This window comes from Anticarsia gemmatalis, chromosome 17 (genome assembly GCF_050436995.1).
Source record: "Anticarsia gemmatalis isolate Benzon Research Colony breed Stoneville strain chromosome 17, ilAntGemm2 primary, whole genome shotgun sequence".
Taxonomy (NCBI): domain Eukaryota; kingdom Metazoa; phylum Arthropoda; class Insecta; order Lepidoptera; family Erebidae; genus Anticarsia; species Anticarsia gemmatalis.
This window is the reverse complement of record NC_134761.1, coordinates 7,389,362-7,415,780: the sequence shown is the minus strand read 5'-3', so window position 1 is coordinate 7,415,780 and position 26,419 is coordinate 7,389,362. Positions and strand designations below refer to the sequence as shown.

The following is a 26,419-nucleotide window of genomic DNA, read 5'->3' as shown; positions in this document are numbered from 1 at the left end:
GACATTGCCAATATAATAAACTTTTTGCTCAAAAGAACCGATTATTAAAAAAACTAAAACAATCCGAGTTATAACTGTCATCGCATACGTCATTATAGTCGAAATATCAAAAACTGTTTATAAATAATAACAATTTACTTTATCACATGTTGTAAATCATGTTTAAAAACACGTATCAGAATGGATTGCTGTCAATATTCTACAGTTGTGGAGCTAACCCGCTCGCAATATGGGACATGGAAGTGAAAAATGGCCACATTAAGCGGCTCACTGACAACGAAGTGAATTCTATAGTCCTCGAGATCGTGAGCACCAATGTTGCGACTACGTTCATCTCATGCCCCAGAAACAATCAAATACTAGGAATAAAACTACCATTTTTGGTTATGATTATAAAGAATTTGAAGCGATACTTCTCGTTTGAAATTACCATCCTTGATGACAAAAATATGAGGAGACGATTTAGGATATCTAATTTTCAATCTACAACGAAGATTAAACCGTTTTGCACGAGCATGCCTATCGGCTTGGCGCGTGGTTGGAACCAGATTCAATTTAACCTTGCTGACTTCACACGAAGGGCATACGGTACACAATTCATAGAAACTTTACGAGTGCAAGTGCACGCCAATGCGAGGTTACGACGAATTTACTTTTGTGAAAGACTTTACACCGAAGAAGAATTGCCACAGGACTATAAACTTTATCTGCCTTTGGAGCGAAAACAGAAAAAAGGAAAGCCTGGTGATAAGAAAGCGGAAGCTGCGCCGGCAGCCGCAGCGCCAGCAGCGCCTGGAGCCCCGCCTTCTGAAGAAGCTCCTCCTCCTCCTCCACCAGTTGAAGCCAAGCTGAGCAGGAAGAGTGTAGCGGCGGTAGCTCCGGCTGAAGCACCTGAAGTGAAAGCCGAAGAAGCTGCAGCTCCTGAAGCGGCTCCAGAGGCTGCGGAGGCTCCGGCTGAAGAAGCTGCGGCTCCGGCTGAGGAAGCACCTCCTGAAGGCGGAGCGCCAACACCTGTAGAAGGGGAGGAAGAGGCTCCTGCTGTAAAGGAGGAAGAGCCTGCCGCTGAGGGCGAAGCTGCACCGGCTGAAGCTACAGAAGAGGCTGCAGAAGCACCACCAGCGGAGGCAGAGGCTCCAGCCGCCGAGGCCGCAGAGCCAGCTGCTGAAGGTTAGACACATCGAAATATTTTTTTAATCGATTTTCGTTTTGTTATGTTGCGTACCTATTTGTAATAATCGGTTATTTACTTTGATTATAATGTTTCGTAGAAATAAAGAGAGGTTTACTTTTTATTTTATTTTTTATATTATGGTTTAACCACCTGTCGCATTCTAAACAGAGTGACGTACTTGCATTAAATTTTTATGTGTAATCTTTGTCTTAGATTTTTCAAACACGTTATAAAAAGCGTAAAAAAGCAGCACGTTCGTATACTGAGGATAAAAGTGATAGTAAACGCTCTTAAAGTTTTATGCGTTAATCTCTGAAAATGAAAAAAACACCGTTATTTGCCAAACGCTGGCTTGGTACCGTTCAATATGCAAAAATGGCTCATAAAATCGTACCATGGTCGGTTGTTGGCGTCTCTTTAATAGTTTATGTTCTGGTCTATGGTGCGAAATTCCGCCCATTATTTAGGGGTAGTTCCCGTCAAAGTGAGTACGTAATAATACATATATCCTGGGATTTATGACTTTATAGTATTCGGGAGGGTTTGAATATAGAAAATACATGCACGGTTTATCTTTGTGGAAAATGTGTGAAAGAAATTTTGTGAACAACTTTTGTATATTATATAAATATTGGTTTCTGTAAGAAACGACTTTTATTTTATTGTCTCAGGCCATATATACTGTTCAAACTTTATATTTTGGCTAGCATCATGTGAATTGATATACTGGTACATTATAATTTTTTTGGGAAATTGTCTTCAAGAATTTCGTTTGTGATTACAAGCAAGCACTAACATTTTTAATAATTTGACTAACAAGCCTACGTCTGTCAGAGAAATTAATATCCAAATACATCAAAAATTTAATTTTGAAGTCTGAAACTTGATCTTAGCAGACTTTACACCAAACATTGAGAGTCGAGGTGAATCATAACTCCTGAGAAGCAATTTGTACTGAAGATAATAGCTGCCTTTGTTCACCGACAGATGTCACTGTTGTTAGCATAAATGAATATTAAATATGATGCTTAAGGCGCGATTACACTTGTCATAGTAAGTAAATTGACGGAAATTCAGTATGTCTGGCTCACTGAATTGGTAATTATATAATCAATGTAATATGGCTTTACAATCTACCTTGTTCATATAAATTAGTATTAGCTTATAAGCTGATAGCTTATTGGAATAGTAGCATAAACTTACGGTTTCGAAAACGTAGCTCTGATTATTTGCAATTTTTGTATAAAACCGCTTACCTGAAAAAAAGAAACACAATTGTTAGTTTGCTATAAAATCGTTATTAAAATAACTATCTTACTCTAATATATATGTTGCGTAAGCACTGACTATATTTGCAGTGTTTTGACACTTTTAATCGATTTGAAACTGAATATGAGAGATGTAACCAAGCACTGTTTAACCGATCAGAATTCTCACAACTCTTATTAGAATAAGTACAACAAGTCTTATAAAGAAAGAACAATATTTAAACTAATATCAAACAGTATAACAAACAAACAAATCACTCAAAAAATATTCGCCAGAAATAGCACACAATCTTCATTCGGAATATTGAATAAAAATATTTGTTGAAACTACTTCCTTAAATCTGGGTCGAGCCTTCACATAACTAAATATACAAACAGAAATACATACAGCCTTTTACTGGTTTAACCTATTCAATATAATGTTTTTTTCGGGACTTCAGAAACTATGATGAAAGGAAACGGGAAAGGCACTCTGTAATCATCGATGTTGTGCACAGAAATTGAAATGGAGATGAATGACCTTTATCTTTTACGTTAAAAATATACCTTTGCTTATAAGATTAGAGTTTTCAGGATTATCTAATTGTTTAGCTGTTATTGTGTAGGTATTGTGTATAGGAAAAGAGGCTTCAGGCTGTGTTTATGTGACAATATGTTTACACTGTCATCAAATGATCGGAGTGAGATGCGTTTTATTTCTTTCTAAAATAAAAATTGAAAATATAGTAAAGAATCCTTTTACGAACTAAATTACTAGATATTGCAATAATAAGTTTGACAGGGTTGTAACTGGTTATTTTCTTATAATTGCCATACAAAAAGTATTTCTGAAATGCTATCACAGTACATCTTAGATCACATTTATCAAGCAATATGTACGGAATACATGATCTCTTACATATTCGCCCGACATAAGCGCGGGTAATAAGTTAGCGTGGTGTAGCGGACGATAAATCACGTAGCGATGTAACTGCTACTTGTGGTTTAAGGCATAAGCAGAGGAGAGAGCGATTTGTGAGACGATTTTGGGAATTTCCCAAAATAATCAACCGTCCAATATTACATTAGTTTTTAAATATAATTTTTTCTTTTCTTTGATGGTCAGTATTTTTTCAGTATAACAATTTTTAACGACTCTCTAAACTTTAGATGACTTGTGCCACTTTCAAGGATATGATAGCATGTAGAACACATGGCAAATTTATTCAAATAACATCAACTCATTTTGCTTGAAAAATACGTGCATTTTTTCTTTATTCTTTTGTCAAAGCAAGCATAGTTCAGATGACTGCAAACAGATAACGTTTGTCGTCGAATGCTTTCTTAGATAAAACTACTAAAGTTCTGATTACTAATTTCTGCAATCTTTAGAAGCAAATCGCTATATATTTTCACAGTTTGACATGCTGTAATGATTCTTTTTGTAACTTTTTTGCTAACAAAGACAGTGAGGGTGATCCCCTCAATAACAGATATCCTATCAATGCGATAGGGGGTGAGGGAGCTGCCATTTATCGGGTGCATCGGGGCTGATACTGATAATGTTTCTCACGGAAAACAACTGACAATGACCGGAAGGCAAGCTTGCTGTAAGTAATTTATTGAATCACAATTATTTTGGAGCAAAAGGAAGTATAACTTTCGAATAACATATGATAAAATCACACAGACACGAAACAGGGGTACAGATTTATAAATTTGTATAAATAGTTGTATATTACCTAGGTTTTAAATACAACTTACCGCCAGAACATTAGTATCTTATGATACCATATAAAAATACTTCTATATTTTTTGTATAGTACAACTTATGTCTTACTTTTTCAAATCATCACACATTTATAGCCCAGATCATTATTAAATTATTTGCTTCCAGCTAGTTATAGTGATGGCAACAAAACCTCATCAATTATATCCCTTCAACAGATTAAGCGTTCCAACGGAAGTTTAGATCCATGTCCTGCCATCAAATGTAAAATAATACTTTATTACTCTTCTCATAGGGTCATAATAAACTTTTAAAACGAAAGTGCCCATAATCAACTGTATAAATGGATTATAACATCGTAAAAGTCATAACATCAACTAATTATGCACCCAAGTGCTATAATTGTCTAACAGTTTGGGTTTAAAACGGGGAGCGCCTTGTGTTACACCTACTATTAAAGTTTAAATTGAATGTTTAATTGTCCTGTGTTATGATACTTTGTTTAAAGAAAACACGTGTTTAATCGTATCTAGTAGTTTTATATCTGTGCCAAATAGCACGCTTAGTGAAAAAAAATAATACGTTATTTGCATGTTTAAAAACTTTTAAACGACTTATTACATTATTTTAATATCCAAACTTTATAATTACCTATTTGACTAATTAAATATATCAACCAAAATTACTAAACACATTCATAATTACTATAACATTTTTAAACAATACAATTTAATTATTAAGCTTCTGCTAAAAAATCGCTATCAACTTTTTCGCTCGCTCCCCGCTCCGCCCACAACTTGCACCACCACCAACCGAACGAAGCTAAGCGAACAGTCCGCTGCGTCGGCTCCGCGTTATATTAAAGCCTTAATTTACTGCTGCATTATTAAGCAACAGCAAAAATTGGTCATAAATAAGAATTTACCAACTACATACACTGTGAATGCTGATTAGTGTTTCAGTTTTATAACGTTTTTTGTTCAGGATTTATTGTACTACAAATTGTTTTGAAGCTTTTGTTTGTCATTATTTTAAGTAGCAGGCGTATTTTTATAATACGCAAAACATAATTATATCTTTATGACTAGTATTCAGTGTAAAGACTCGGGTGGCAATTAGGTGTTTATGTATGTAAATTAGCTTAAAAACGGAGTTCAATGAAATAATATACCAGTACCTCGATTCTGTACCACTATCGACTACCGACAACCGGCTAGCTATCGACATTTGACATTTAGAATGTACTGCCAAAATGTTTCCTACGACACCCGTCAGAGGCGCTGATCAGATTTTCGTACAAAATTTCTCGATGACAGTTCGGTTGTCGGTAGTCGATAGTAGTATAGAATCGAGGCACAGGATTAATTTAATAACTTTATACTCAAAATGTATGCCTAGAGGAATAATTAGGTACTAATAAATGACTGGCTCATTCATAAAACAAGGATTCCAAGTAACTTTAGACGCATCCAATCACTAAGAACTAAAGAAAAATCGAAGAAAAGCACATCACTAAAAATGATCCGTCGCGGCCACAAAACCGACGTAAAACAATTTGCTATTGCGTGTTCTCTGCACTAGTCAACTCACGGCGACTAATTTTTGAAGTCGTAAAATTTACGACAAAGGGAGCATAATCTATCTCAAGTACGGTCAGACGAACGTGCTGAGCCTCCCAAATTTAGTTACGGTCAGCAAAAAAGATGTTTGAATGTGACACTGTGTTTGGTTATCAAAGTTTAGAACACGCCGTTTTCTTTTGTTTCTCTCAATGTAAAAAATGACAAGTGAGTGTTTTTCTAGCTTTGTCGATTGTGTATAGCGAAGAAAATTGTATTTTTTGCAGATATCATCAAAGTCATTTCACTGCAAACTAAATTCATATTACATATGAACTTTCGACATAGTTGGTCACATTTTTAGAGACTGAATTTGGTTTCACAATTTCGTTTTGAGTATTATACTAATTTTATATCATATCGAAATCATAAAAGAACTTGTTTCTTTCAGAACATATGAAGTATGAAGTAATGAGACGGTCTTTTGCAGAAATTATTTACGGTCTATACTCAATATTTTGTTTCTGTTATGGTATAACATTATAATGTTTATCGAAATTATTCATTGTTATATTAACGTATTATAAATATTGATATTTAATCATATAAATAACAATAACAAACCATGTTTTCATAAACTTAATCATATTGAGTAACAACAATCTCAATTTCACTAAAAGTAAACAAATATCTACTTCCTTAACCGGTAATAACCAGTTAGATCCGGTTCAGTGCGGTATTTGCAAACGGTACAACACTTACTCGAATTAAAGGAGCGGCTGTACTTGCGGATGCAGATTCAATTACCGAGTCGGTACACTTAGAAGTTACGAAGAAAAATCCTCGTGTAACTGAAACTAGTTACTTTACTCTTTTGAAAATTAATTTGTATTGAGTAAGTTTACATTATACGTATGTAGAAGAAAAAGTAACTATCATTTTGATACTCATAAGTAAAGCCTGAACTGACTGTATTTTTACAGAAAAAAATCTGGTTATTATTTTGTATTAAGCCTATCGATTACTACCCAATAGAGATAATATTTTATCAAAAATAATTAATTAGTTTTTATTTTCTATGAATGAAAACAAAAGTACTTATCAACCATTACTATCACAAAATCTATTAACATCAAAAATCACTATTGTCCAGATTGACACATTATTCAATACATTGTTTCCTTTATCATAAATATTAAAACAAAAATACGTGTGCTCATTCAATCACATATCCTACGTAATATTAGACAAGGAGTTTTATGTCACGGAAAATGACAGGTCAAATCCCGTAAGGCAAGTCCCATGGGTGTTGGACATACTTTGTGTTATTGCTCTATTAAATCTTAGACGATCAATGCAGTGATCGGAGTAGGGCGGCGGTAGTTGTGGCTATAGGCCAGATGTTGGCTAGAAGTGAGGTTGTTCTTGAAATGAGAAGTAATTGTAGTATGTCAAGATGTATGTGAATGAAGCGAGAGAAGTTAGTAGGGATCTTATCAAGTGGCGTTCTTTACGTGATTTTTTTCCATGTAATACACTTGTATTAGAAATAGAACAGACGTGAAGTTAAAGTATACCTAAACAAAATCTAAGCTTAAATTTATTTAAAATAATTTGTGCTTTATTTAGTCCATAATGATTTCAGGATGTAAGTACCTACTTTAATACCCAACCTACTGGGTTATACTGATATAAAAGTGATTTAAGGATATTATAAAAACAAAAGGGTTAATATTTTTTAAAGGTATTTTTTAAGCACTCAAGTTAACGACCTGTAAAAGACAAGAAAAAACATTAACGTGACGCAATCTTAACATATTCGTTCCACACTCTACCTTCAAATATGAGGAAGACCTTCCTAAAATGTAATACAAAAGTTATTTTCACATATTTCACCTTTTCACGAACAATGTAAGTGTTTATCTTTACAGTACATAAACTGAGGTCATTTTTGTCCGCCCAGGGCTAGAGGGTCATATTTTAAAAGGCTGGCCCGTCGCTGGCTGCTACTGATAACGCCTATCGGTTATTTACTGACCACAGAATAAACTTTATGCCCCTTTTTGTAACTTAAGTATTATGTTAAACATTAATGTTTTGTTTATACTTTTTGACAGTTTCGTGTTGAGGTGATTTTGTGAAGCAAGCGATTGTGTAGTCGCTATGGTCCAACAATTTTGTAGAGAGACTTTTATGAAGGGTACGCGGCTGGCTAAGGTATACTTGATTAAGAATTTAAAACATCATTGACTCGCAGGTTTATGCATGTGGCGATGGCCTCTGTGACCTCTTGATTCAGCTACATTGAAAAATACCCCGAAATATTAACTATATGTATGGCAAGGCATTCTCCGCTAAGTTTTCGGACTATAAATACATTACTCATTTTGTCAGCGTTCTTGCAACTGAGTTTACTATTTACACGTTATATTACAGGAAATATTTGCTTCAGAAGTCTCTAAACTAGTAATAAACGTCAACCTGAAAACACTTCTAAACTTTGCGATTTTTGAAAGCTACATTTTAGTTTAAAAAACTTGTACGTGGCTCAAACGATTCAAAGTTAAGGCAAGGTGCAGTCTGTAATAATTTATTACATTTTTATGTAACTGTGTTATTTTGAAGTTAGTATGTCAATCAATTTCAAGTGATATTTTTTTACAAGTTGATTAATAAATACGCACATCTTTTAATTAAATCATTACTTAAGACGTTTTTCATTAATTAAAGAAAATAACTACACTCGATATGAAAATCTTTAGTTTTATCGATAATTAAAATCTGAGCTGTTTCGGTTTCAAACATCGAGTTTTATGGATAAGAGTCGTGTTCACTGGAGCACATTAATTACTTGAAACCATAAAATTTTAAAATTTGCTTTTAGACTTTAAGCCTTCATGAAAACAAAACAGAAAGTATAATATTCAATTCATGAATTCACCAATTGTTGGTAATTCCTGGTAATCCCATTTCTTAATGGCATCGCCTATCAAATGGTAAAAATTTTAGCCCATCAATGTCCCACTGCTGCATCTCCTCCCGTAATGAGGAAGGGGTTAGGCCTTGAGATCGCCACGCGGGCCAAATGGTGCAGGAAGTTTTCCAAAATTTGCCTTTACTCAGTGATGTAATAAATATCTCATTTATTAAAACAAAATCTCAAACTTTTGTAATTTGTTTCTTAAGGAAGCTGAAATTTCAGTAAACCATGAATCTTACATACCACAAATGCCTGCTTCTTAGTAGAAGGCTTTACGAATACAAGACTTAGTCAGAAATTACATTGTTATATGAATATAACAGTTATTGTTTCACAATAGTTATGCCAAAGTTCAGATGAACACAGATTGGTTTCAAGGACTCCTATCCTTGGAGGTTTGCTTACATTGTTATGGTACTGGTATAAATGTAAATTTTATAATATATTGCTGGCAGATAGGGAAAATTACATTTCGGATAAGGCAATGTTTGGAAAGTTATGTGGAATAATAATCTTGTAGCTAAGCCGAAGTTGATACCTAAGTATCAATAAATAATTTATGTATGTAATATTATTATGACGTATAAACAAAAAGGTTATATCTATAGCTTTTTTTGAAAGCGTGCTATCCCTTTGTACATTACTAAAATTGACTCAGAAGTATTGAAATCCTATCAAACCAACAAAAATTATTAAATAGGTATTATTTTTGGACAGCGTGTCCGTTATCTGTCGTTTTGCTTTAGAAAATATTTTTTGTCTAGTACCAGGTGCCAATTTTTTTCATGGGAAGAGTTTGTGGATGTCAGCCAAAACTAGGTGAACGATATACTATTTTGCGTTTTATAGTTAAAAATACAGATGTTGCTAGCACTGAGCTTCAGCACATGTTAAGGTCTCATTAAATCAGAGTCTCAGTAATATTACATACATATATAAATTAACTTCAGTAGTTTGCAAAACTGATGTATGAAACATCAATCAAGTTATCAGTAAGAAAACTTCGTTAGTCAAAGATGCACGGACGCTAACCTTAGCAAGTTTATTCTTCATAATCAGATTTTAAAATCTTAACAAACAAAAAGGGTCTTAATACATGAAACTTGCAAGACAAAAGCAATTAGCCAAGTCACATGTCAGTGCCGTCGTCTGCTCGCGATCATAACACAACGCTTTCTTAAATGAATAGGGTCTATTAGTGAAAGTGCAGCCTGCGTCCTGTCACTTAACAACTAGACGGCTCTTGTTCTTTATAGCTGTATGAAGGGTAATTACTTTGAGTATATTTTAAAAGAAAAATTCTTGGTGGTATTGTAAAAGAAGTAAAGGTGGGAGAGTAAATTCTTTCGTATAATATGCAAGTTTTCAGTTATTCTTTTGGATTGTTAATTGTAAATTTGAAATTAAACACAGTTTTAGTCATTAAGTAAGATATCTAAAAGTAATGCATCAGCCAAAATGTTACCATATTGAATTATTTATCCAAGCATACCGAAGATGTGCAACGATTCCCGTACACTACATGTCTTATATTTCACCTATCGTCACATTATGAAATACACACAATTTGTTATTGGATCTACAATGGTTAAGAATAGCCTCCTCATTTCTGTATATACCGAAATATACAAACCCACGTACACGATCAGGTTTACCAGAAACAAGTGGCTGTTGGTCGTAAATTTGCTCCCCATGGGAATCGGCCTGCAACCCCTGGCACGGGAGCCGGTCCGCGGCACTATTATGAGACGTCATATCCTCCCATAGGCATAACATGGTAGATGGACACCATCGTGTAAGGGGGCTTTTTGTTTTGGGTTCCATTGCAGGCAAAAGTTGGGGATTGTAAGTTGATAGGCATTAATAATATAGTGGCATTAATTAATAATGGTGTGTGAAGGCGATTTTCTACTGCTAACGACTAGAGACTACCAACGAATTTAATGAAAAGTTATATTTTCAAGTCATTTTAAATGTTAACGTACGTTTTAGATGTACCCGACTTTAAATTATCGTGTTACTCACATCCCATAACCCAAATCATGAAAGACTATACAAAAATGTAAAGCAGATAGACACAACCAAAATATGAAATCAGACACAACATTTCCTTTGAGAATTACTTTCATTTTTACAAATAATATTATGGAGTATTTTGTCTTACCCGCTAGTAATAGTAAAACAAATCCACTTTGACTGACTTATATTTTTCTTTTCTTTCCTACATTTGTAACCCCACTTTATTTAAAACGCACCTTCCAATCACCATGATTATATCACTCCTGTAGGAGCGGCGCAAGTAGTTGACTGAGGAACATCACTAATGAATACAAATGTAATAATTAATAACAACTATCAGTCAATGTAACAAAGCACTCACTTTATCAATTATCTCACTATTAACGGTGAACGCTTGTTAGATACAAGCGTTCACCGTTAATAGTGAGATAATTGTCAAGTTGATTAAAAGTAGTAGAATACAATTAGAGAACATTTAAGACTAGTTTTTTCTTATTTGTAATAGTATTATAGTTTTATTATTTGTACTAACGGTGAAGGAAAACATCGTGAGGAAAACAGAAAAAAAATTTTTTTTTGAGGAACAGCGTGGTGGACTCATGGCCTAACCTCTCCCTCATTACGGGAGGAGACCCTTGCCCAGCAGTGGTACAGTAATGGGTTAAATTTATTTTTATTTATTATTTGCATTAGTATCAATTTTAATGGTACAAGTAGTAGCTACTTGTAATATTAAAATTTTCATCAGTAATTATATAGAGTCTAATATAGAGTTTACTAGTAACATAATTACATAATCTTAATATTATCGTATCGCTTAATTATATATGGTAAAAAATCTCTGAACATATTTTTATAGCGATTATTAATTTTTCGTTTTAAATTTAAAACAGCAATACTGAAATGGTACTAAGCGGTTTCAACTGTCATAACTAAAATAATAATACCGATATTACTAAGTTGTATAGCATACAATCAAGATTGTTTCACTTCAAAACGACTAGTAATTACACTGAGAAAATACCAAATTAATTTTCTACTAACAACACAGCATTAAAACAAGCATACAGCATGTAAAATAATGTATGCAAAATTTACATTCCAATATCGTGTCGTCCGTTACAACGTGTCCTCTACGTTATAATAAATCTATGTCCGAACAACGTAAGTGAAAATTAAAATTTCCTTTAATACTGTTCGGTCATTAGCGGCACGTGAGCGGACTAGTATACAGGGTGTTTATTAAGCGATACAATCTCCGGTGTGCTATGAATATTCAACAGCGTAACATACAGGGTGTGGTCTGTGTACTTTTTTAAATGTGCTTCGTTTTGGGTGTGTACTTTTATAATTGGAGTGATATTGTTGCGAGCATTATGCGGCTAACTTCGTATTATGAGAGGATGTGTTTTTTTGTTTAATTTGCGCTTTATAAAATACGAAAACGTGAATAAAGTGAACAAATATATTCTTATTTGGAAACTGATAAATTTAATATTTTGAAATAATCATATAATTATATGGGAATTTTATAATAACTTTAACAAATAGTATTTAATTTGGACAATGACATAAATAAAACAAGCCTTTTATTTCTAGGAATGAAATTTAACAAACATAAATTACAAACAGACTCAATACAATTCTTTGTGGAACACAGAAAATGATCATCAATCAGGCTTTCGGTTTTCCGGTACGCGCCGTGCACCGGTATAATGTGGCAAAATGACGACTTTTTCAATGCGACACACGTGCAGTTGAATATCATTTTGAAAATACATATGTACAATGTGTTTGCTGGTCTATTTTCGTACTGAATACATTCACAAAACAAGTACAACACTGCCTTAATAAAAATTCAGACAGGTAGAAAAACTTCAAGTCAACTCGCAAATGTACAACTTGAACAGAACTTGCTAAAACTAGTTGTTGAATAAATAAAATGCGATCAACATTGATGCTACGCCTCTACGAAGGTCTACGTGTTGCTACGAACGTCTACGAGAAGCTCTACGTCGTGTCAACGTCTACGAATATCTTGTGGTACATTTTGTATTACGTAGTGTGTCTCTGTTTCTTCTTCCTGAATTTACTCATACTTACTACGGATCATGTTTTTGTATGGAAGAATTACAGGTTTGTTTATGCAGAGTTAAAAGCACGATTCTTCTAAACAATGACAGTTAAACTAACAATATCAAACGCAAAATTGGTAATACTGTTGTAAAAAACATGTTCACATCTAACCAAAATCACAAACAGCCATCTATGAGTTAATAAACAGAAACTAAACCAATACAAGAGTTGACAGTTTAATTTCGCGAATGGTTTGTTATTGAACGATGTCGTTCAATCGGTCATTCGGGTTAATGACCCTTTGACGTTTAGTTAAACTCTTGTTCAATTATACGAAGGGTCAGGGTAATGTATTATATAGATTTATGTAGACTTTCCTTCCTTTTCCGTCTATATGATAATTAATTGTCACCCCTATGATTCTCTGGGGGGTGGCTCAAAAGGGTATAGATACAACTCGCCAATGACGGGACGATGTCCCATGAGAGAATTTAAACTTATGAGTTTGATAGAAAATAAAATGAAAGATATTTTTTGGTATAATGTTTGACACCCCAGCATGCTCAACAATTTTGTCAAGTCATTTTTAAACCATAAAATTACCTGAGTATTTGGCTGTACGGACAATCTGTCAAGATTTTAACGATTTATAGTATCAATTCCATTCTATAAAAAAGTGAAATGTATGAACATTCAGGGCTATAACAATGTACTGCTGTAAGTTTTCTTTCCTATTATACTGTCACTAGCTGACCCGCGCAACTTCGCTTGCGTCACATTAGAGAGAATGGGTCAAAATTTTCCCCGTTTTCGTAACATTTTTCACTGGTTCTCTGCTCCTATTGGTCGTAGCGTGATGATATATAGCCTATAACCTTCCTCGATAAATGGGCTATCTAACACTGAAAGAATTTTTCAAATCGGACCGGTAGTTCCTGAGATTAGCGCGTTCAAACAAACAAACAAACAAACTCTTCAGCTTTATAATATTAGTATAGATCTAACAAACAATTATAATACCAAAAAACGTTTACCCCTTTCCATCAAATCAAATCCACAATCAAACTGCATCATTTACGAATCAAACCCCAGCAGTTATTACGGAGTCGGTCGCGTGGATGATAACATTAGCCGTTCCCGTAAACCCGTAACCCGTAAAAACCGACATTAATCACCACGCCGGTCTAACTAATTACGGTTTAATTTAGACCAACAAAGGAACACCACTAGCAAAGTTGCTTGATAAATCTCTCACATATGTGTGCTCGGAGTAGTGACCAGAAAACAGAAATAATAGGGTCGAGTATTTTATTACTCGAGTTCGGAATATTCCTAAGTATTTTTAGTGAAAGTTATATTGTAACTTTGGTAATGGGGTTGTTCCTTATTAACAAAGGTTTTGTTGTGAGTTGAGAATAGATTGATCTTGTTTTTTGTTAAGGCTTTTGCTTTACACGTAATTGTAAATAAGTCATTAGTATTTGAAATAATATGTTACGTTTTTTAATTACCTTTAATTCAGTATTATTTGTATTTCACAACTTATGAAATATTGTGAAATATGATACAAACGTCAATAATGCTATCAAGAGAAGAAGATTTAAGCTACTCAATACATGCGAAAGAACAATTAATGAATATTAAATGTCAGCTGTCGAGATTTTATGAATCCTAATACCACAATTCCAAGCTTCATATCTATCTATATATATAAATCCAGGTTTATACAAAACATTTTCTTCATAATACAGTTTTCAAAAGCCGTGAAATATATCTCACACGGCCTGTAGGTGGAACGTATAAAGTACGTCGGTAGTGGATAAAAATTGAGAGCGCTTAATCCCCAAACATATATAGTATAGGCGTTCTTGCTCTCGCAGTATTGGCTCTTAGAGTCCCTCGCCAATACCGATGGTTCAGTTCCTAAGGTCACAGGGCAGACCTCTTTGTTTCTGTCGATGTCGTTTTTCATATAAATTGGGTATAAGAACGGGATTATATGCCTTAGTGCCGTCTCGGGCAACAACTATTTTTACTTTTGTACATTATTCGAACGTTTCACTGAGAACTTTGTTCAGTTCGTATGTTATATGTGTGTTGAATGATTTATATTATATCAATTATGATTTTAATAATAACATTGACTTAGAGAAAGACTTAGTGGCTTATAAATTAAGTCGTCAAATCAAAAAGCTTGTAATTGCAAATTGTATCGAATACAATTAAAAATGAAAAGTTGCACTCGACCAAACTGTAAATCCGTTCACAAATCTGTAGCAAAACATTTCAATTAAAACATAAATGATAAACGTTAATTAATTGAAACATCGACTAAGCCGGGGTTACCGTCAATCATAGCCTTCTGAACTTCACTAACGGTAATTGAAAAAGTTAACATTTTATACCTACAGAGATCAGAAAACGCGAATTATTAAACCAATTAAAAGTTGGCAACATTAACTGATTCAACGCACAACAAATTCGCACAGAAGTTGCCAGCCTTAAACCCCCATTTTATTTGATATGGACCCTTTCCGATACGTATAAAATCGCCGTAAAGTTTTGATTACGTATAAAAGAATAGGGATGGGAACAGGTAAAAAGCGATTTTTATGTACCTTTAAAGATTTGCTCCGGTACGCAAATCACGTTAACAGAAGTTATTAGGGAGAGCCCACTTTTTACGTGATATGCAATGCATACGAGATCTATATCATTTTTTATTATAAAATATGGAGCCTGTCAGGCTGGAGACTCGTTGAAATTTTGCTTAAACTATTTCTAGTTTTTGGTGTTAAATTGCTATTCAAAATGTTTATTTAAAATAACTTTGAGTTGTGTTCGTAAAGGTAACTAAAAATAACAACCATTGACTTCAAAGCGATATTTCTTTCAAGTTTCGCTTTCATCCTATTTCACAAATAAAAAAATAGGTTCGCCCATAACCCTTTTATGAATTTTTAAAATATTTCGTTTGTAAATATACAGATCGCGTTGGCAGTAAGGCTCGGATTACATGTATTATTGCAGCTAGTGTAGGTCGAAACTGGATAAAAAATTCATTAGAAAGTACCGCCCTGCCGTTTGAATATGAAACTTATTACTTGAGCGGGTGAGTGGCAAATCGCTAAATAGCAACATCCAACTCATTTTCCGCCGACATTGAATATTCTGCCATGTTTGAAGGAAAAACAAAGTGTTAAATTGCGTGGGGAGTCGCCTTTGAGTCGAGGGTCGGTTCAAGGAAGTTTGATTCTTGCGGTGAGGGTGGAGGGTCTATATTAGTGTGTCGGTTAGTGGACGTAGTGTGGGGAGGGGGCGGCTTCCTGTTACAGGAGACACGTAGAGAGGATGTGGGTCAAGTGGCAGGCAACAAAAGTGTGAGTGTTGCGATGACGCGCTCTTGTGCCGGCGCGACGTCGACTGCCAACACTACATCTGACTGCATTCTGTTTGGATAGCGAGGATAGCCGTTTTATATCTATCAAAGTTTGTAAACTTGCCTTTTAGGTCAACTGCTCTCAATTTGTCGTGTCACTTCACTCGTACAATTTAAAAGCAAAGGCCTAGTTTAAACCACAATCAGATTTAACTTTACTGAAGCTTACATTTAAAGCTTTTAGCTCTATTTTTAAATGGGTGCTAAGCTTGTAGTTTGTAAGTAAATTACATAGAACACGAGGTAAGTTCACCGCAGTAACTCGGTTAGCCGGCCACGTTGAAGCCTCACCCGTGAATATTAAAAGATTTACGAGCTTTTGATAATATTAATGACCACAAAAGGGGGCCTTAATTAAAGGGGAGGATGATTTAAATAGTTTATTGTCTCCTGTTTGTCGGCCCTTTCACAAAGTATAACATTGTATTACTTTATTCTTTTGTTAAATATAGATTACAACTCCCTTCAAACAAACAAAACTGATTCAAGATATTATTTTATAAAAGATTTCAGTAAATTCTAAAGAGATAAACAAAAGCTATCGCAATAATCACAACAATACCACGGTTGGTTAAGATCGTAGGAATCGTTGATCAAAAGGACGTGTCGTTACATTTTTATAATCCGACTGTTTTTACAATAGAAAACCAACCTTATCTGAGTAGAAATAGGAAAGAAAATTGACTGTAGGTATATGTTTACTGTGTCGTGAAATTCAAACAGAAGCGTCTGAACTAGAGGCGAAATGATAATAATTTCATATTATTTTGGAATTGTGCTTCACACAGCCGCAGTGTTGGGTCGTAAGCTCACTTTATTACATACATTTCACCAGATTCTCTGGAAGTGGAATTAACCCTGATGATGACGGTACAATGTTAATGCATGTCGAGATAATGAGAGATGCTGCGCTCAAACGGAATGGGTACTAGCTTGAATTATATAATGGTTGTATCAAAATGTTGTAAATTCCTGTTGTATAGTATTAAAGGTATGGCAATACAAAAACTTAACTTTTTGATCTGCAAATTTTACCTGTTTCAAGTAATGTTTGACCTATTTAAAAGCTTAAATGTAACAAAAGTATTTAAGCACCGCAAATAGAAATACGGAACGCACGTAAATTATAACTTTCACCTAAAACAAATTAAGCAAAAAAAGCACACAGTAAAAAGGCAAATGAAATATTTCGCAATTATTTTTCATAGCTAAACACGGGAGGGACTTAATTAACTGAATTAATGAAGTGAAAACATTTGAGCGATAATTTTAATTTAAATCCTCAACTAATGTTGTCTAATCTAAAGGGCGTTTTGAAGATGAAACGTTAAAAATACGCTTGAAAAATATGAAATTTTGCACATTACTTTTGAAGGGTTAGCGAGCCATAAATATGCGCGTATCTCGCGATCTTTGCTATAATCGCGTCGTTTATCTTATAACGCTACATTAAGTAGAGAGCTCTAACGTCTTGAAATATTCCCTTCACAGATATTAAGATTCATTAAACTTGGTTTTAGTGATAGCCGGCTTGAGGAAACTTGCCAACTTCTGTCTTCAGTATCTAAGAGTTAGTTGCACTTGCACTCTCGAGTTGCCGACTTTTACGTATAAAAATGTCCGTTTTTAATCTCGTCGGATTTATGAGTGTAATAAATAAAATCGTTTCAGGGGTGGTCTTGTAATTTCGGCAACCGGTGCACTACGTAATGTGTTAGGTATTTAATGAAATCTAGAGTGATGAAAATGGTTAAAATAAATTGTATGATACGACTCCCATTTGCAACTAAACATGACCAAGCAGTTTACTTTTTTAAAAATGGACGACAAGCGTAGATTTTAAATATGATATTTTAGAGAACATTCACGTGTGATATAATTAGACGCGACTTATTACAGAAAGCTGCGCTCTTTCCTCAAAGTGTTTCTATTAAAAAAAGTTTAATACAAAATATTTATACTAACATCTTTCACAATAGTAGGCGACCATATTCTAAAATTAATGAAGTAACACGTAAATTTCTTAGAAGCAGTTGTCTCGACGAATTTGGCGCTAACATTTTCCAAAATGCCTCTCAAAATGGACCCCTAGCTGTGCTTTCGGTACATCATTAAATTTAGCCTAAAAGTTCATCGTGCTGATTTGATATTCAATTCGGCGTTTGCAGGGACCGCCATAATTTTTTTATAGGCGTATAAAGCGCGTCTGTCGATGGCTCTTTTTCCTATTGTACCACCTAAAACGTAGTGAATTGTTCGACCAGTGATTATTTCAGATAAGTATTTCAGATTAGTATTGAAAAAGTAATCGAAATCCTTAGCTATACCGAATCAATACCGAACAAAAATAAAATACTCACATGAAACATTGTTCAAAAGGTCCCATTCTCCTTTTCATCTTACATTGTTCATATCTTTTACATTCAACGAAATTGCTACGTCCCAGTACCTCTTAAAATCTTAAGCATAAACGCCAAGAAAATAACACAATATACATTTGGCCCTATTACAAAAATACCTGTATCCTTAATTTACCTCCGCGGAGGCACAATCGCGGCGGAGTTTATTTTTTTATGACTGAACACACAATACAATTCGTAATTCGACCTCATTCTTATAGAGGGTAGAAGGAAAAAGTGCTCCCTCATTATCGTTTTCCGCATTCGCGTGGGTATCTCAAGTGTTGGAAAACAATACAATTCCGCTTGGAAATTTTTTCAAGAAAATTTAAAAGTTTTTTTGCTTGCACTCTAGAATGTGAGGGTTAAAGTGTGCAGTGAGAATGGCCTGATTGCACCTGCGAGCGAGAGTCAACGGGTTAAATGGATTATTCTGTCTGGCCTGTCTATTACGCATTGTATTGATCTTATGTCTGCCACTTACTGCCAAATAGCGGTCTGAGTGAGGCTAGTTCAATTACCACTAATATTGTTCGTCTCAAGTGAATTGGTGACATGAGAATATGATTACTTATCACATTAGTTCGAAAATTAATATTATTGAATTTGAACTATGTAGCTAATTGAATGGCAAAGGAGAATATTGGATATCAGATAGGTTGTCTGGACTTATGTGAGCAAATATAATTGTCATTTCTTTGATTATACTAGAAGCCTTATGTTTCACAGAGACAACATTTATAACAAAGATCGTTATAGCTATATATATTTTGAAATAATAATCAATTCATCATCAAGAAACAGCAACTAGAACAAGTTTTCCCCTCACCCAAAGCAAAAGCTTGTCAACTAAGTGACATAATGAATCGACCCTATATTTTATACCAGAATTATTATTCTAGTATACTTTTTTTTCATTAATCAATATATTGCGAGTCATCAGCATGGGGGGTTCCGGAAGTACCCGACCGGAAGCGGAGGGACTAAACTCGGCGGTTAATTGCGCGAAAAGCGAAGCCCTTCGTTTCGAATATCGAACGATTTCCGCGCGAGATTCAAGGATCGTGTGTTGGGGGCTTTACAAGGATTTAATTTATGCATGATATTTATACATAAACTTATATACTGCATTACATGTATGGCATTATGATGAAAAAAATGAGGCACGAAAATAATAAGATCATTATTTTACAGCTGATTTTTAAGGAGTAACTAAGGTATTCTTAATGAATTGTAGAAGTAATTTGGTTAACTAAAAACCCACTTGATTTGCCTATATGTATATAGCTGTTCATCAGCGATTGCTACGCAGCAAATCTTTCATTCAACACCATTTTTTGGCCCGATGCCTCAGTATTAATCCATCTTAATTCATATTTCCAAAGAACATCCCCTAGCAGGTGTCATTAGGCTGTATACACAACGTTATCTGAATATTCGCCACAGCTGTATGATAACGAGCGCTATAAAAAACCTCAAATTGCCTCTGCATATAAATCACTGGATCGAGACACGATCGTGGCGCATATCGATGTGTTTGTATGATATTTATGAATCGAATCCTGTTTATTATGTTCCCAGTTTATTTTTAGCTGAAGGTGACTGACGTTATGAATATATTTCCGTTTGCCTTTTCGTTGTGTTGCGTAATTTTGGTTTAGATTTTTCTTCACGAATGTTCTTAATGCGTTTTGTTTAGAAGTCTTCGCGATTAGTAGAGGTTTTGAGGCTTTGTACAGTACCAAGTTATTATATACATCTTAGCATCTAAATCCGAATCTAATTAGTCACAACAAAGTACTATCATCTCACTAATTCGATTAAGATGTGTATAATGTCTAAAATCGTGAAGTTAATGAAGGTCAAGAAAGATAAACAGATGTTTTTATAACTCATTATTGTCCAAGCAAGGATCTCCTCTCGCAATGAGAAAGGAATTATCTTAAAGATTTCGTCATAAAATCAATTCAAAACTAAAAATTGAACACTCAATCAAACTCGAACAAACAGGCAAAGTACAGTCAACGAATTATTAAAATACTTTTTGAAACCATTTTAATAGAAGCACCCGAAGTAAGTTTTATCTCTGTAATCCTCACCACAAGGCAAGTTTCACGAGTAAACGAGTTAACTTAAACGATTTCCTTGCGGCTGAAGGAAAAAAGGAAAAAAAACGCTGAAAGAAGTAACGGCATTTGCAAGAACTCGTCTATCTGGTGTAAAATAAAGTTGTGTACTTGTATCAGTTATATATTTTGATGACTGTACTTTGTCTCTATTTAATATCGTTTGTGTAAAAGTTGTTGAACTAATGTCTTTGTAGTTTTGAACGTGATGATAGTCTAAGAAATATGTGATTGTGTTAAAATTACAATTCAAGACAATTTATAAAAGTGTTATGTTTTTTATGCTCAAGTTCTAGATTAGAATAAAAGACAACTTAATATTGTGTTGTAAGCAATATTTTACTTTTAAATTATATTTATCTTGGTGAGCTGAAATATTAAAACTCTAATCTATTTGAAAAAAATGTAGATAGACAAAAATATAAAATAATGTTATATTGTGGTGGACTCTTGGCTTTACCCCTCACTTATTCGGGAGTAGATCCTCGTCCACCAGTGGGATAGTTACGAGTTATAAAAAATATTTATGATGAATCGAAAACAGCAAAAAGGTTGTAGGTGAGACTATTGGCCCAAAATAGAAAATACAGTGTAACGTTCAATTATTATTAATGTTATGTATGATAATATAGAATCATATCGTATCACTAATTAATTTCACGTTATCACTACCATTCACTTTTACACCATTATTACTCGTGACTAAATTCACACAAATGTTATTCAGCTGCAACGAAAACCTTTACATTAGGACGTCAGTACCAATAATATCGATGGTCACAACACAGACTGTAACTAGACGCTAATTAAATGGACCACTGCAAACAAATTACATTTGGATCAGCCATTTGTACTGGTTATTTCATGAACAGCTTTATTTACGAAACGGAGAATAATACGAATCAGTTTTATTTTAAATAAATATTTTGAAGTGCTGAATTTGCATTCAATACAATTATTTAAAGTAAGAACGATTTTATTATGCAAATGTGGATCTGCAAATTTTTATGGACTTTATTCGGAAATATTTTAAGTTTAAAGGTTGATTGAAAATGGTGTTGGATTAATGATCTATTTTAATTATTCGTTTATTTAAGAAAGGTTTTGCTTTGTTAAAAACTTGTTTTTGTTAGTATTTTATATTAGCAAATAATGACTGAGTGACTTTCAATAACGAAAGCAGAGGTCGACGTTCATTTAACAAGAATAATCAAATCAAATTAAATGTTTGTTTTAAGATAACCCGTATAATACACTATCAAGTAAGACTGATCAAATAATACAATATAATTAAAGAAACGTGCTCAAATCCAAGTTAGGGGTGACAACAACAATATTAAATCTCATTAGAGAAAGCCCTTAAAATATTAAAGCTCAAGCCATTGTCGAGTGGTGCCTCTAATTGCAGGCATTCGTTAATTAGTGTCTGGGACGAAACGGGACGAAGTGGGACGAAATGGGGCGAAATGGGACGAAAGTGTGAGTGATCACAGAGTGTCGACACTTCACTGTGTCCTGTGAGACCTTTCGTATTTGCTGAGGGAATTTAGTCGGTGTCGCTTTGTTGATTATTTATCTTGATTTAACACTAAAGCAAGAAAGACTGGACTAGGTGCGACACTTGTTTGACTAAATAGAAATTGTAAATCTCAAAAGTGAAGACTTAAAAATTACATTTTCATGGGATTTCTAAATTATATTATTTATTAATAATTAATAATTTGAAGGCGCCCGTAGCCAGTTGCGCTCACCGGTCGGTAAACGATCTGTGGGTTAAGCAAACCTTGGCGCGGTCATTCCAAAGATGGGTGACCGCATAGTGGTATTTGAACATGGCGTCTCCGTGCTTCGGAGGGCACGTAAAAAGTCGGTCCCGGTTGTTGTCAATTAAGATAACAGTCGTTAAGCCACGTCAAAGGCCTTCGGGCGGCTTGAACAACTTTGACACTAGGTTGACCACTAACCATACGATAAGAAGAAGTATTAATAATTTGAGAAATATGCTGTAAATATCTGTAGAGGTATTTCTACAAACATTAATTATGCGCATCAACAAGATTATAGTGTCTGTTTACGTTGAAAGTCCACATGAAAAACCGTTCTGAGAATCCGACTTTAATGAGCTACGAATACGTAGCACGTAACAATAATTCTCGTAGCAGTTCTACGGATGCTCTACGTACGCTACGTCACGCAGCACTACTCGTAGCACATCTCCATAATATGATGTTGTGTTGATTACAAAATTGAAAACGTTAGTAGCTTTTCTTTGTATGTCTTCTTTCTCAGTTTGAAATTACAATAGCAATTAACTTATAATATTAAATACAATTTGCTCAAAATATTTTCTCTTTTTCATATATTTACATCAATTTTGAAGCGAAGTAAGTTAAAATTTCGCCAAAATAGTTAAACATAATTACCTCAAAATGGTATTGGAGGTGAACAAAATAGCGGGTACAGTCGACAACAAAAGCTTCTGGCGGGAAAGTTAACTGCATTAATTAAGAGACGCATCCACACAATTTGAGTTATTGAGGTGGAGTTTGAGTGAAATGGAATGTTACAGTTTTAGACGTTTATGTTGATAGGAGTGATTTGTCCATTTAGGGACTCGACTTAGAAATTGAGCCTACACTGAACTTTGGTTAAATATTGAAGTTTGTAGTGGCTACACCACAAAAGTGATAATTTTTTTATAAATATCGCCTTTTTTGTTCGCAACATTTGTTTCATAAATGACCCGGTGGGCAATGCGGACTCATTATTATTAGTAATTCACTGAAAGACCGTAAGTTTTATACGTAGTAGTTTTGGTAAGCACTTTGTCTACATAGCCTATTTGTGTAAATTTAAAAAGAATCGCTCTATTATAAACAAACGCCTTGCAAAAATGTTTTCAAACTTTCGACAAAATTATCTTCGTACAGTTGAACTCCATAAAAGTAAGTTATTACTTACTTAGCATAGCTTTTAGTCTCATACAAGAATAGGTAGAAGATTAGTTTAAGAGCAGCGACCGCAAATTGCCGCCGCGCTGGGTGACGCCCGGTTAAGATATATGACCTTTAGATAATGTTAGGACAAGAGACCGGGAAGATTGCACAAGAAACAGTTAGTATTACTACTAAGATAGTAGTTACTACTTTTTTGTTTTCTGTGGTTTCTGTGAAATTTAAGTATAAGGCCTAATAGCACCGTCTTGCAGATTAGTGTATTGTTTTTGAATCGATTCACTTAAAAATACTAACAAAACTATATTGGTTGAAAAATAATCATTTTCTTGAAACAGTATAGACATAAGAAAGTTTTGATTATGACCTGTTTTGGATGTCTACATACACTTTTACTCTATCCACATTCATAGATCATGGCAAACACATTAACAATTTTGCTATAAATCGAAAGTTCTAAAACTTACACATGGTTAAACATCCCAAAGATTCGTACATAAATAAACTTCAAACCGCAAGTACTGTAAGTACAACACAACTCGATAAATAGCAAACTACGCTCGTGCCGCATCCAGACTCCAACTTATTTGTCCGTGAGCAAACATGTTTGTTTCCACAAATACTCCTTTGATATAATCTTAATGGCGGCTACCTGACTGTCAGCGAACAAACTTGCCAGACACTTTATGTACATCAAGTTGCAACAACTTTCATTTGCCTTGGTTTATCACGCGTTAAGCGTTCGCTAAATTTCGTTCCTTAGTCTAGCGACACACCTGTGTAATGTTCAGCGCCGAACGTTCGTCGCGCGCTTGCTGCATTATTTGAGTCACCTATATCATCATCCGAAACTACGTCGCGTTTATCCAGTATCTCGTTCTTATATAGTATCTTGTTTTAAAGTATCTAGCGTCGCGTAGTGCCGAATCTACAGTCGGATAACGTTTGGTGCGGTAGGTTTGGCTGGTGTGTCCCTACACTTATTCGAATTGATGTTATGTTTGTTAAAGGCGCTTCTAGTTCTACTTTTCACGTGTTTTGTTTTGAAAGTGCTTAACTAAACCATGAGCATTGCTGAAGTAGTTTTGGAGTTGGTGCCTTTGTTTTATCGTATCCAATACTTAACCAAAATGTTCAAATAGTATTGTTACATACTTTGGTTTATTTATATTATATGCCTTGTTTTTTCAAGAAAACGAACCATTAGGTATATTTTCAACTCAACGCAGAGTTATGAAAAGTTATTCTTAGTAAAGTGGCTTACTTATTATTACTTTCGACATTCTGTTCACTGATCCTTAATACAAATATTAAGTCAATAATCAAATCAAGCCATCAATAACTTAAAGTGCATTTACAATATAAAAAATCTCTAAACATAATAAAATAAATTTCTCACATGAACAAACACCCATTATTTCAAAATCACACCCAACAGTAGTCAGAAAACAAAAGCACCTTCATATAACGAGCAAAATATTACCATTTTCACTTTAGTATACAATTACGGGAACGTATACGTATAAGGAGTGCCCTGACAAATGGTCTTTGCACTTCGAATTAGATCCAATAAATTCTCGGTACAGTATTGGGTTCGCAGTTCGTTATTTCACTGACCCCTCGCTACTGTAAGAGGTTGTACAGACTAGCTGTAGGGCGACTGTCTACAGTCGGTGCTAACGAGTATAGAGAATTTGACATTTTATATGTACTAAACAATTAGTTCCTACAACAGCCGCTTGGGGCGCTGATTACTTCTTCATAAAAAAAATCCTCAACTGTAACAGGGAATTGCTCTTAGGAAACGTTTGTAAGCTATGTCTAGTAGAATAATCATAGGTCTCAAAACTTGTCTTGCTATGAGAAAATAGCTGATATTTCTATCCCATCTACTTGCATGTAATTATTACTTATTATTAGTGTGCTGTAGTAGGTATAGATACATTAAAGTTGTTTTGCATATGTAGGTACGTGTAAGTATAATTACATACCCTAAAGTAACGTATAGCGTGAGCATCTCACAAAAATATGAAATTAAAATGTCAGTTTCTTGTCCATGCTAACGTTTACGTCAGGCACGTTGTTTGTATACATGAACAAAGGAATCTCTAGTCACAATGTGTACGGAACCATTGTCCAGTGTATACGCACTCTTAAGGCTATCTCAGAAGAACATCCCTTACCATTTGTTCGGGGAAGTATAAATTTTTGATCGCGTTCAGGGACCTGTGTGTTTTATTAGTTTCTTTGTCGATAAACTTGAGAGAATGAAATTAGGTGCGTGAGTTGTGCGGAGCGTATGAAACACACGAGGCCTACGAGTTTATTGTAATTGCTATGCAAATTGAGAGGATATGGGATTACTGTTTACCCGAGAGCGTAAACATAAGTTGTTTTGAAGAATTGAAGAAAATTGTGTTGTATTTTTTACACATTTTCTGACTTCTAGTTTTAACTTATCTTGTATTCAAGTTCCAGACACATAGACCGTTAATTTCAACTCAAATGCAACTAGTTTATACAGGCGTGGTAAGAGATCCACCCCCTATAACATGGAATCTAATCTAGCGACAAAACCCATGCGCAATGCATCTCTGTCCAAACCATTCGGATTTAACAAGCGTGAGGATATTCAAATCAATTACAGTTTCCAATTTAGCTAAGTAACTGTCATGTAACTAAATTTAGAATGTCTCCTCGCCAGACAGTATCGAGATAAA

The 26,419-nt window shown here is 34.4% G+C and overlaps 1 protein-coding gene and 1 pseudogene across 6 annotated transcripts in view; one reads left to right on the top strand and one right to left on the bottom strand.

The window, feature by feature from the left end:
• Positions 1–26,419, bottom strand: part of Sema1a (semaphorin 1a) — a 364,324-nt gene that overhangs the window by 136,842 nt on the left and 201,063 nt on the right. The gene's annotated exons all lie outside the window — the stretch shown is intronic.
• LOC142979902 (cilia- and flagella-associated protein 20 pseudogene) lies at positions 88–1,372 on the top strand (annotated as a pseudogene).